Genomic DNA, 12,659 nt, shown 5'->3' on the forward strand with positions numbered 1-12,659 from the left:
CTTTGGACAGTTGCTTTTCTTCCTTTTCTTATCCTTTTACAAGATTTTATGCAGCACACCATTTAGACAGGGTTTAAAGAACACGTAGCATGCTGTTTTTCGTTTTGTTTGTTTTAAATGGATGAATAATCTCATACCATGGATTTGATGTACCACAATGCAACCATTTTAGCATTCATGCCACCTACAAAGGATCTCAAAGTCACCAGAGAGCAATATGATATTGCTGAGAATTAAAACAAACATGGGTGGGATGAATGATGAGCTAGTAAAGAAGGAGGATGATGGATAAACGTTTCTGCCTATGGATGGAAGGAGTTTTTTGCGATATGTGCTTCAAGGTCAGAGGCTTTAAGAAGACATATTTTCTGGCTAATGTGCTTGTGCAGAAAAGCAGAGGATATCTGCATATTTAACAAGGTCCCCAGAATTTGAGCTCTTTGAGATCAGAGGCCTATATCGTGAGTCTTCTCCATATTTCACAGAGTGGATATTGCTGAAGAAAAAAAGGTTAAATATATTCTTTGTCTGCATTGTGTTACCTAAGTGATTGTAAAATAAGGTGTTTTTTTTTTAATTGGAAAATAATAAAGAACAGTACTGAAAGAGGAAAAAAAAGCTCTAGGAAGCTATTCTTTATTTCAGATGTGTTTTTAAACTTCTGTCCTTTGGTTTTTTATATTCGTCTTTGCCCTAAACTATCTTTATAGTTTGTATTCTAAGGTAGGTTAATGTGATTCAACAACCATTTATTCAATACCTGTTGTGCTAGGCACTAAGAATAGAACAGTGGTCAGTCTTTATGGAACTTAGAGCACCGTATTAGAAGATAAACAATAAAGTGTTCAGTCACAGTCCTTTGGCTGCCATATCAGGAGAGGTAGAGGGGCTGTTCAGGTACATAGGCAGAGCTCCAAATCCCAAACTTGGTGGGTCAGGAAGAGGTTCTTAAAGAAAACAATTTTGAGCAACCTAAATGTCCATCAACAGAGGAATGGATAAAGAAGAATGTGATACCTGTATACAATGGAATATTACTCAGCTATAAAAAGGAACAAAATTGGGTCATTTGTAGAGACGTGGATGGACCTAGAGACTGTCATACAGAGTGAAGTAAGTCAGAAAGAGAAAAACAAATATCGCATATTAACGCATATATGTGGAATCTAGAAAAAATGGTATAGATCATCTTATTTGCAAAACAGAAGTAGAGACACAGACATAGAGAACAAATGTATGGACACCAAGGGGGGATGGGGGAGGGTGGGATGAATTGGGAGTTTGGGATTGACATATATACACTATTGATACTATGTATAAAATAGATAACTAATGAGAACCTGCCTTATAGCTCAGGGAACTCTACTCAGTGCTCTGCGATGACCTAAATGGGAAGGAAATCCAAAAGGAGGTGTATGTATATATATATGTATGTGTGTGTGTGTATATATATATATATACACACACACACACATATATGTATATATATATACATATATGTGTATATATATATATAGGTGATTCACTTTGCTGTACAGTAGAAACTAACAACATTGTAAAGCAACTATACTCCAATAAAAAATTAATTATAAAAAAAAGAAAATTTTGTATGCAAGTTGTCTATTTAAACTCATTTGTATTTTTGTGTTTTATATATTTAGAGACTTTTTATAATTGCAGAGTTAAATATTTTAATGTCCTATAAATTATTTATATCCTAAATGCCTCTGTGATTTTCACACTCTTACAAACCATGCCATTGAAAGATTTTTTTTAATTGACAGTTAACATACAACATTGTATTAGTTTTAGGTGTGCAACATAATGGTTATATATAATCATTTCATTATGTATACAACATATATGTGTATATAGTGAAATGATTACCACAGTAAGTTTTTAGTTAATATCCATGACCATATACAGTGACAAATTTTTTTCTTGTGATGAGAACTTTTAAGATTTACTGTTAGCATCTTTCAAATACACAATACAGTATTTTTAACATTTATTTTATTGAAGTAGTTGATTTACAATGTTATGTTAATTTCTGCTGTACAGCAAAGTGATTCAGTTATACATATATACATTCTTTTTCATATTCTTTTCCATTATGGTTTATTACAGGATATTGAATATAGTTCCCTGTGCTATACAGTAGGACTTTGTTGTTTATCCATTCTACTTATAGTAGTTTGCATCTGCTAATCCCAAACTCCCAGTCCATCCGTCCCATACCGGCCCTCCCCTTTGGCAACCACAAGTCTGTTCTCTATGTCCGTGAGTCTGTTTCTGTTTCTAGATAAGTTTATTTATGTCATATTTTAGATTCCACATGTAAGTGATATCATATGGTATTTGTCTTTCTGTTTCTGACTTCACTTAGTATGATAATCTTTAGATCCATCTATGTTGCTGCAAATGGCATTATTTTATTATTTTTTGTGTTTGAGTAGTATTCCACTGTGTATTTATACCACATCTTCTTTATGCATTCATCTGTTGATGAACATTTAGGTTGCTTCTGTGTCTTGGTTATTGTGAATAGTGTTGCTATAAACATAGGGGTGTATGAATCTTTTCATATTATAGTTTCAAATATATGCCCAGGAGTAGGATTGCTGGATCTTATGGCAACTCTATTTTTAGCCCCCCCCATCTATATATACATTTATTTCCCTTTCCTGAAAAAAACTTAGTTCAAACTAGTAGCATATGCTCCCTTTCAAATTTGAGTTATGTGCGTTTCCTTTGTTGTTTGGCTTGGTTTGGGGAAGAGAGAGAGTTAACCAAAGCATCTCAAAGTGCCGGGCAACCACCAGCCACACTCTCCACACGTCCAAGCCACGGGACTTCACAGAGCGCTCAGTAGTCAGTCATTGGAGGGAAGCTACTCAGGGTCAGCATTCTAAGGACATTCTAGCCTCGTGGTGACTTCACAGTACAGCTGAATTGTCAACCTGATCGTACGGACAGGGGACTGCAGTGTCCCCACCTGCGTGCACTGTGGGACGGGGTGTGCCAGCTTGTGTGGGAACACTCCCAGAGGAAGGAGCCTGCTGGGTCCTCAGGGGTGGAGGCAGCACCAGCAGCCTCCCCTAAAGGTCCAGGCGGTGACTGCTGTAGGTTTCGTAGGCCATGGCATCTGTGACTTATCTTCTCCCTGCCGCCGGCGTAGCCAGAGAAGCAGCCACAGGCGTTGCGCGGTGCATGGTGGGGCTGTGTGCTGTTAAAACTTGATTCATGACAGCCGGTGGCTGAGCAGGCCCAGGCTTCGGGTGTGTGAGCCTCTGTCCACTTGGTGCTTCAGAGGGACGCCACGGCCTGCCCTGAGTTCTTAGCCACTGGGGCGTGGACATAGAGCAGCTTAGACAGGAGGCGATGCCGCTGGAGCTCCGCGTGCCTCTTCCTGACTGTAATTTTCATCGGCCTCAAACCTTAAGACTGAGGATATTCGAGGTGGAAAAATACTCCACTATGGGGAGCTTCCCTGGTGGCACAGTGGTTGAGAATCTGCCTGCTAATGCAGGGGACACGGGTTTGAGCCCTGGTCTGGGAGGATCCTACATGCCGCGGAGCAACTAGGCCCGTGAGCCACAACTACTGAGCCTCGCGTCTGGAACTTGTGCTCCGCAACGAGAGGCCACGGTAGTGAGAGGCCTGCGCACCGTGATGAAGAGTGGCCCCCGCTTGCCACAACTAGAGAAAGCCCTCGCACAGAAACGAAGACCCAACACAGCAAAAATTAATTAATTAATAAACTCCTACCCAACATCTTCTTAAAAAAAATACTCCAGTATAAATATAGATCTCTTCCTATAATATTTTAAACTTACGTAATTTGAACTTCAATTTTGGTGAACTGACCACCGTCTAGTTGCTTATCCTAGAGCATTAAGTAGAAATAAATAAGTGCTGTGGTGCGATCAGTGTTCTCAAACGCTTGCTCTGCTGTCCCGGCACTCGGCGCAGTCAGCATGGTTCGCCCTGACCACGGGTCCCTGCTTCCTGGTGGGCTTGCTGTGCAGTTTCCTTTGTTCACAGAGAGACATGTAGTTCCTAGTTAACCGCAGTTAGTAGAAGCGAATGGGTATTGCATAGAACATGTAGCAAAGATGCACACTTGCCTGTGTGTCCACAGTGTCCAGAGCCTGAGGGAGGCATGTGTGTCTGTGCAGAGCTTGGAGCCCGAGCGATGTGCTGTGTTGGGGCTACACACAGATGCCGTGATAGAGCCGACGGGGAGGGGGCCACCGCTTCCTCCTGCCCTGAGCGGGAGATGTGCTTCCAGAGGTACACTTTGGGAAAGAAGCCTCAGGCGGGTTGGGGACACCTGAGACCCACCTGGACACCTCGGCCTCAGCAGTTTGGGAGCCCGCAAGTGTGGGGCTGAGGCAGGGATGGCCACGGGGGCAGCTGTGTGCAGTTGACTTTCCTTAACCCAAGGAGGAGGTGCTGCTGTAACCATCGGGAAGATGGTTTCCTGCAGCGGGTGGTGTCGGCCCTGCAGGCCGGCCCCGGGGTGGGGGCAGCGTGAGGAAGCGTCCCAGGATGCCACTGGCGTGGTTTCTTCTGGTCAGACCACCTCCTGTGTGCTCCCGGGCAGGCCAGCCCCTGACCAGCTGGGAGGGCTGGACTCCAGGGTCCTGCTGTGGGACGGCTGGCGGGGGGGGGGGGGGCGCCGGGCTGTCAGGCAGGCAGAGACCCGCAGCGAATGGGTAGAGCATGGGTCTGGGGAGGAGTCCTGTCCCGAGTCCACGGAGAGGAACCGACTGACCCTGGAACACGGGCTTTCCCATCTGTGATGAACTTAGTGCTCAGAAACACTCTGCACGTTCAGAGTTCTCTGCAGACGTGATTCCCCAGGTGACTCTTGCCTCTGGAGGGAGGAGAGGAGCCTAGGGTGGGGGTCGGTGTCCTGCCTGCTTTCCCCCAGCCCTCGGGCCTCAGTTTCCTGGTGGTGGATTGGGGGCCTGGCCGGGCAGGTTCGGATCCCCAAGTTTTAGAAACTTTCTCGACAGCAGCGATTCACATCCTCGCAGTGACCCCGGACCTGTGCTCCATCACTTCTTGGGTGACAGTGTGGTGAGGTGCCAGGACCTCAGGACGAAGCTGCCTGCAGAGGCCACTGCCATCCCAGGGGGAGCCCCGTGCGAGTGGCCGTGTCGGCTGGGAGCGCTGGCCTGAGCCCCTCTGTGTGGGTGGGCGGGGTCTCCCAGGTCCAGCTGTGACCAACGTACCTGCCATGGCAGTGCTGTGGCACTCACGGCCACCTGTGCCGTGGGCCAGGCCATGTGTCCATGGAGGGGTGCCCCTAACTGGCCTGCTGCCCTGGACACAGGACAGATAGCGGCAGGGCAGTTGGATTCCTGGGAAGCATTCCCCAGGGGCTGCCATGGGCTTCCCCCAGGACCAAAACCAGGACCACAGGGCCCAGAGCATTACCCGCCAGGCTGTGGCCATGTCCATGCAAAGGGACACATTGCCAAGGGCCCACTGTGACAGCAGGAGGCCCCACCTCTGGCCTCTCAGAGAAACCAAACCCTGCAGATGCTGCCGGCCTCTGGCCCTCCCCTGGCCTGGCCCTGCCCTGCGGTTTCTGCACTCCAGGGCAGGGAGGACGGAGAAGGCTGCTCACGGAGGTTCCAGAGAGGCCAGAGGAACCACAGCGGCCGGAGGAGCAAGGAGAGAGCCGGCAGGCCACCCGCAGCCTCTAGTCCAGGGCCCGGCCCCTGGGGGTCTTCCCCGCTCAGGGCCGGGAGACAGGGGCCATTGGGAGGGAGTCACAGAGACGGAATATTCTGAGTCTTCCCTGAGCCATTCTGAGAATAAACATGCATCACTGTTTCCTGTTTCTTCTCAGAGAAGCGAAATGAATTGCCCTTAGTTTCCATTTTGAAATCTTGTGACATCACACTTCAAGTCACTTTGAGCGACAGAGGAGGCTTCTTCCTTTGCACTGCAGCCCTCAGCTCGGCGCCCGCCATCAGCGCAGACCTGGTCGTCGGTTTGTGTGCCTGAGCGCGTGTGGGTGCATGCGTGTGCGTGCGTGGGTGCGTGCGTAGCTACGTGTGTGCGTGTGCGTGTGTTGTGGGTGCTTAGCGAGTGTGTGCGTAGGTGCATGCGTGGGTGAATGTATGTGCGTGCATGTGTGCGTGGGTGTGCAAGCGTGCACGGTGTGCCCTGCCTCCCATACCTGCGTGGTGCTCTCTGGGCACTGCGGCGCCCTGTCCAGGGCTCCGTCTGCTTTATCGGTGCTGCTGGTTGGTGCCTTGGCGCTTGCGGGTCAGCACCCCCAGACAGCGTCTGCCCACCAGCTCCTTTAAAACACCCCCTTTGCTGCAAACCAGTGGCCGTTGTGGTCTGGCCCTGGGAGACACTTTGGAAAGGGTCATCTGCCCACTTCCTGGCAGGGACGAGGCAGTCGTGTTAGGACAGGTGAGTCGGGGCCAAAGCTAGGGTCGAGGGGAGTGCGGGTCCGCCGGGGAGGGAGGCCTGGTGCCTCCGCGGCTGTCCAGCCCTGGGTCAGAGTTCTGCCTGCAAGCACAGGAATATAACGAAGTGTGAGGCGGCGGGGGGGACCGGGCGACAGGAGAAGGCCCCACCGGCTTCTTGTTCCCCTGCACCTTCTGGTCGTAGGTGCCCGCATGCTTGTAGCCCGGCACATAGCCTGACTCGTCCACCAGGTCCACGTGGCCCGCCCTGCCCTTGCGCCTTCTGGACGGGTCGAAGCACTCCTTGTGGAGCCCGTGAACTTGGTGGTGTCCGTGAGCCGCGACACGGTGAGCGAGGAGATGGCTTTCGTCACCCCCGAAATGATGGGGGCCTTGCCCTCAGCCTGTGCACCTCTTGGGTGGCCTCCTCACGGCTCTTGTCTTTGAATCTCTTCTTGGCCAGCTCCTCCAGAGCTTCCTTGAACTGCTCAAATGTGATGGTCCTGCAGGACTTGCCCTTGATCTTGCTGAAGATGATGTCCATGTCGGTGACGGTCATGTTCCTGCCATCGATCACCTGGCAGTCCCTGCACAGCTTGGACCAGTTCTTGCCATGCATCTCCTTACAGGTGGCTCTGGTGTACCAGTGCACCGTAAACCTCCTCCAGGGCGCTGGGCTCCGGGCCGTGGTGGCTCCCCCTTCGCTGGCGTCCTCCAACTCTAGTGACAGCCTCTTGGCTGCCTTGTCCTTCGTGGGGTCCCCTGGGGACTTGGGGGGCGTCTTGTTGGCAGGCTTGGGGGGCTTGGGCTTGCTGTCAGCCATGCTCAGAGATGCGGCAGCTGCAGCAGGTGCCTCTGCGACTCGCAGGCGAACGACCCAGTCTATTTTTAGTTTTTTGAGGCACCTTCATACTGTTTTCTGTAGTGGCTGCACCAATTTACATTCCTACCAACAAGTAGGAGGGTTCTCTTTTTTCCACACCCTCTCCAGCATTTGTTATTTGTAAATTTTTTCCTGATGGCCCTTCTGACTGGTGTGAGGTGGTACCTCACTGTAGTTTTGATTTGCATTTCTCTAATGATTAGTGATGTTGAGCAGATTTTCATGTGCCTATTGGTCATCTGTATGTCTTTGGAGAAATGTCTATTTAGATCTTTTGCCCGTTTTTCAATTGGGTTTGTTTTAATTGTTGAGTTTTGTGAACTGTTGGTATATTTTGGAAATTAAGCCCTTGTCAGTCATATCATTTGCAGATATTTTCTCCCAGTCTGTAGGTTGTCTTTTCATTTTGTTTATGGTTTACTTTGCTGTACAAAAGCTTGTAACTTTGATTAGGTCCCATTTGTTTATTTTTGCTTTTATTTCTATTGCCTTAGGAGACTGACCTAAGAAAACATTGATATGATCTATGTCAGAGAATGCTTTGCCTCTCTTCTCTTCTAGGAGTTTTATGGTGTCATGTCTTATGTCTAAGTCTTTAAGGCATTTGAAGTTTATTTTTTGTGTGTGGTGTGAGGGTGTGTTCTAACCTCATTATTTTACATGCACCTGTCCAACTTTCCCAGCACCACTTGCTGAAGAGACTGTTTTCCATTATATATTCTTGCTTCTTTTGTCAAAGATTTGACCATAGGTATATGGATTTATTTCTGGGCTCTCTATTCTGTTCCATTGATCCATGTTTGTTTTTGTGCCAATACCACACTGTTTTGATTACTGTAGCTTTGTAGTGTACAATACAGTATTTTTAACTATAGTTACCATGCTGTACATTGCATCACCAGAGCTTATCTGTCTTATAACTCGAAGTTTATACTTTTTGACCAGCCTCACCTGTTTCACACACACACCCTGATCCTACCTTTGACAACCACAGATCTTTTCTCTGTGTCTGTGTGTTCCATTTTTGGTGGTTGTTGTGTGCTGTTTTTCTTTTATGCCAATACCATACTGTTTTGATTGTTATAGATTTGTAGTATAGTTTGAAATGAGGAAGTGTGATATTGTCAGCCTTGTTCTTTCTCAAGATTGTTTTGGCTATTCAGAGTCTTTCATGTTACAAATTTTAGGATTGTTTGTTCTGTTTATGTGAAAAATGGCATTGAAATGTTGATAAGAATTGCATTGAGAGCTTCTCTGGTGGCGCAATGGTTGAGAGTCCGCCTGCCGATGCAGGGGACACGGGTTTGTGACCTGGTCTGGGAAGATCCCACATGCCGCGGAGCGGCTGGGCCCGTGAGCCATGGCCGCTGAGCCTGCGCATCTGGAGCCTGTGCTCCACAACGGGAGAGGCCACAACAGTGAGAGGCCCGCGTAACTAAAAAAAAAAAAAAAAAAAAAAAAATTGCATTGAATGTGTAGATTGCCTTTGGTAGTATGGACATTTTAATGATAATATTAATTCTTCCAATCCATGAGGACACAATATCTTTCCATTTATTTGTGTTTTCAGTTTCTTTCATCAGTGTCTTATAGTTTTCAGGGTACCAGTCTCTCCCTCCTTGGTTAAATATATTCCTAGATATTTTATTCATTTGTATGCAATTGTTAATAGGGTTTTTTTCTTAATTGCTCTTTCTGATGTTTATTCCATTCATTATTAGTGTATAGAAATGCAACAGATTTTTTTTGTATTGCTTTTGTATCCTACAACTTTACCAAATTTGTTTATTAGTTCTAACAGTTCCTTGGTGGATTCTTTAGGATTTTCTTTATGTAATGTCATGTCATGTTCAAACAGTGACAGTTTTACTTCTTTCCAATTTGGATGCCTGTATTTCTTTTTCTTGCCTGGTTGCTCTGGCTAGGACTTGCAAAATTGTGTTGAATGAAAGTAGTGGGTAGGCATCCTTGTCTTGTTCCTGATCTTAGAGGGAAAGCTTTCAGGTTTTCACCATTGAGTATGATGTTAGCTGTAGGCTTCTCATATATGGTCTTCATTATGTTGAGGTATATTCCCTCTGTACTCACTTTGTTGAGAGGTTTTTGTCATAAACAGATGTTGAATTTTGTCAAATGCTTTTTTTGGCATTTATTACATGATCATATGATTTTTATCCTTCATTTTATTGATGTGGTGTATCACGTTTATTTGCTGATATTGAAAAATCCTTGCATCTCTGGAATAAATGCCACTTGATCATGGTATATGATCCTTTTAATGTATTGTTGAATTCAGTTTGCTGTCATTTTGTTGAGGGTTTTTGCATCTATGTTCAACTGGGACATTGGCCTGTAATTTTCTTAATAGTGTGCTTGTTTGGTTTTAGTATTAGGCTAATGCTGGACTCATAAAATGAGTTTGGACATGTACCTTCCTCTTCTGTTCTTTTATTTATTTTTTTAAATCTTGACTTAAATTTTGATTTGGGGCCATAATTGAGTTAAAACATGTTTATTTTAAGAAATTAATTTTTAAATGATACATTTACTATGACCATAAGAGAGAAGCTTTTTCAGGGGCCTAAAATACAGGAAATAAATCACGATCTTAGTGTGGTTTCTTGTTGAGATCTGACAACTTCCTAAACTAATGTTGTTTTGGTACTTTGATATCTAATATAGAGAGCAAGGTTAGGAATTTTATAATCAATAAAATAATCACAGTGAAAAATAGTATACTGCATGTAAATATAACTGTAATATGTTTGGCCTAATTAAAGTATTAGCAATTAATGAATATAGAAAAATTCAATTGTAGGATGCCTTTTGATTTCAAAGATTGCATAATAAGATAAATTGTGTGAAGGGATAGAGTAATGAATATCTGACAGTTTTTCTGGTTATTTACCACTTTTTGAATGTCCTTGTCTTACTTCAGGAATTTCCATCTCTATGAGTTCTAAATTCTCAGGATAGGATCTAGAATATTCATTTCCTCAGTTTCCTTTGCACCTCAGGCACATGCATTTAACATAGGTGCAGCACACTACCTGTACTGTATTCGGAAGTGAGCTTGAGAAAAGAGGCTTGGCACAGAACTCATTTTGCTGGCAGGAGTTAGCATCAGTGGTTGCGGAGTCAAGTTACTGATCCAGAAGTGTCATTGATGTGGTAGCAGGAACAGATGTAGTAAAGTTGAGTTTCTGGCAACATCCAAAGTATAGCATGTTGTGCTCCATGAGGGTAGAAATAGTGGTAGTTATTTCTAGTGCTCCATAGGCAGCAGCAGTTTTTGTCATCAGGCCAGTTCTATGGTATGTCTTTGGACATTGTTCCTGGAAGCTTAGACTCAAGCCTGCCTGATTCTTAAGCCTTCACAGTAATTCCTTGAGTTAGACCAATAAACTGTTAATGAATACCTTTTCTGCCTCATTAGCCAGAGTCAGCTTCTGTTACTTATAACTAAGAACAACAGAAGTTGTTGCCAGAAGTGAGATACTGAAAATTACACAACCTAAAATGTGAAATTAGTTGAATGGAAGACAGGGATAGAGGGGAGTGTTGTTAACATGGACCTGACCATTACAGGCCTTAAGCTGGTGGCCCTTGTTATGTAGTAGTGAATGTAAGGTTAGTGCAACTTACTGTTTTTTGGGAGTACAGCTACAGCAATAAGGGATATAATCAGAATGTCAGTGTGTGCTTGTTATTTCTTCCTGCTTTCAGCAAAATATTGAAAAAGAGGATTAATGCAGGTTGCGCTAGTCAGTCTTCAAAGCAAAGATGGAAAGAAGTACTACTCTGCGAAGGGACACTTCTTGCTACAACCTGGAATCTGATTGAGGGTCCTATAATTTAGAGCCTTGCAGGCCTAAAAATGCTAGTTGCTTCTATCCACTAAAACTAAAGCCAATACAAGCAGGGGGTCTTTTAGCTCTAATATAAGATCAGTGCCCCAAGCTTTCTCATTTGCCAGACAAAGGTCAGATATATGATGCATTTACTCACTGGAGCCTATAGTTTTTCATTGTGTTAAGAAGTGTCCATTAAGCTAAGAGTTAAGGAGATGGGACAGCATAGAGACCATAACCAGAGAATGAAAATCTTCATGCTTAGTAACTGTGTCAACATGTTTGCCTGTGGCTACTTGCACATGAAAATGACTGGAAAAAAATAGATTGGAAGTTATAAAGTTTTTGAATAAATTGTATTGCCAAGAAACCCCAAGTTTGGTTAGCTCTCTTTCACTCTTAAGGCCATCCCTGGGTCCCTTAACTCATATCAACAGGAAGTGGGTTATGAAAGCTTCAGAGCCTCAAAGAAGGGCATTTTTTGTAATATCTCCATCTGGATCCCCCAGAGGACAGACCAGAAGCCTTGAAGGACAGTGGACAATAGAGGGTCTTTGGGTCTCCCAGAAAACAGGATTAGGTGTTGCCAGTTTGGCTGACTAGAGTTTATTGCTCTGCCAAAAGCAAGGAGCTTTTGCTTCTCTGTCCAGAAGGATTTAGGATTTAGGATTTGCTGTGGAGCAGTAACTGCCATGTGTTTTCCATTCCAGGTTTTTATTGCTGTATCCTGTTTATTCTTTACTATGGTCCAGTAGGTATCTACCATGTGAGCCACAGCTGGACCTAATGGAAAGGCTAGCACATCAGCTAGAGATCCTTGATTTGAACATGGATGAGATCTTAGGAGTCAAGTAGTAAACGGATGTAGTATTCTATATATCGGAAGAAGGGTGCATATTCATGTTGTGTAGCTAAAAGGGTGAATGGGTTGTTGCCTCTCAATATCCTTTCTGTCTCACTAACTGAAAAATTGTGTTCAGAGTACGGTGTGACAGGGGACGAAAAAAAGTGATATCTCAGACCATGTGATACCTTTCTGGTCAGTGTAAGCAGCTGTCTACTGAATGTTGCTTCCAGTAAAGCTATTGTTTTCCTGTTAAAAGGCAGAGGCCGAGCTAGCACTCTCTTTTTCGCCCTTTTCCCCTCTTCCTGCCTGGAATGCAGATGTGATGTGACAGCTGCACTGAAGACAGAAACCATACATGAAGAGGAGCAGAACAGGAAAAAAAAGAAGAGCCTGGGTCCTTGGTGGTACTAAGGACCTGCAGTAGCCTAGGGTTGCCTTAATCTATATTTCTTGATATGTGAGAAAGTTAAATCTCTTACTTAAACCACTATTTGTTGGACTTTTGGTTAATCTGTCTTTTCCACTAGCTTGTGAACTGTTTGAAGCTGAGGAGACTTTTTTTTTTAATTGAGGTATAGTTGACATATAACACTATATTAGTTTCAAGTATACAACATAATGATTTTATATATATATATATATAT

The 12,659-nt window shown here is 44.7% G+C and overlaps 1 protein-coding gene and 1 pseudogene across 4 annotated transcripts in view; one reads left to right on the top strand and one right to left on the bottom strand.

Moving 5' to 3' along the window:
- Positions 1-12,659, top strand: part of LYRM7 (LYR motif containing 7) — a 53,731-nt gene that overhangs the window by 23,263 nt on the left and 17,809 nt on the right. The gene's annotated exons all lie outside the window — the stretch shown is intronic.
- LOC115860005 (tubulin polymerization-promoting protein pseudogene) lies at positions 6,456-7,257 on the bottom strand (annotated as a pseudogene).

The sequence above is a fragment of the Globicephala melas genome, chromosome 3 (assembly GCF_963455315.2).
Source record: "Globicephala melas chromosome 3, mGloMel1.2, whole genome shotgun sequence".
Taxonomy (NCBI): domain Eukaryota; kingdom Metazoa; phylum Chordata; class Mammalia; order Artiodactyla; family Delphinidae; genus Globicephala; species Globicephala melas.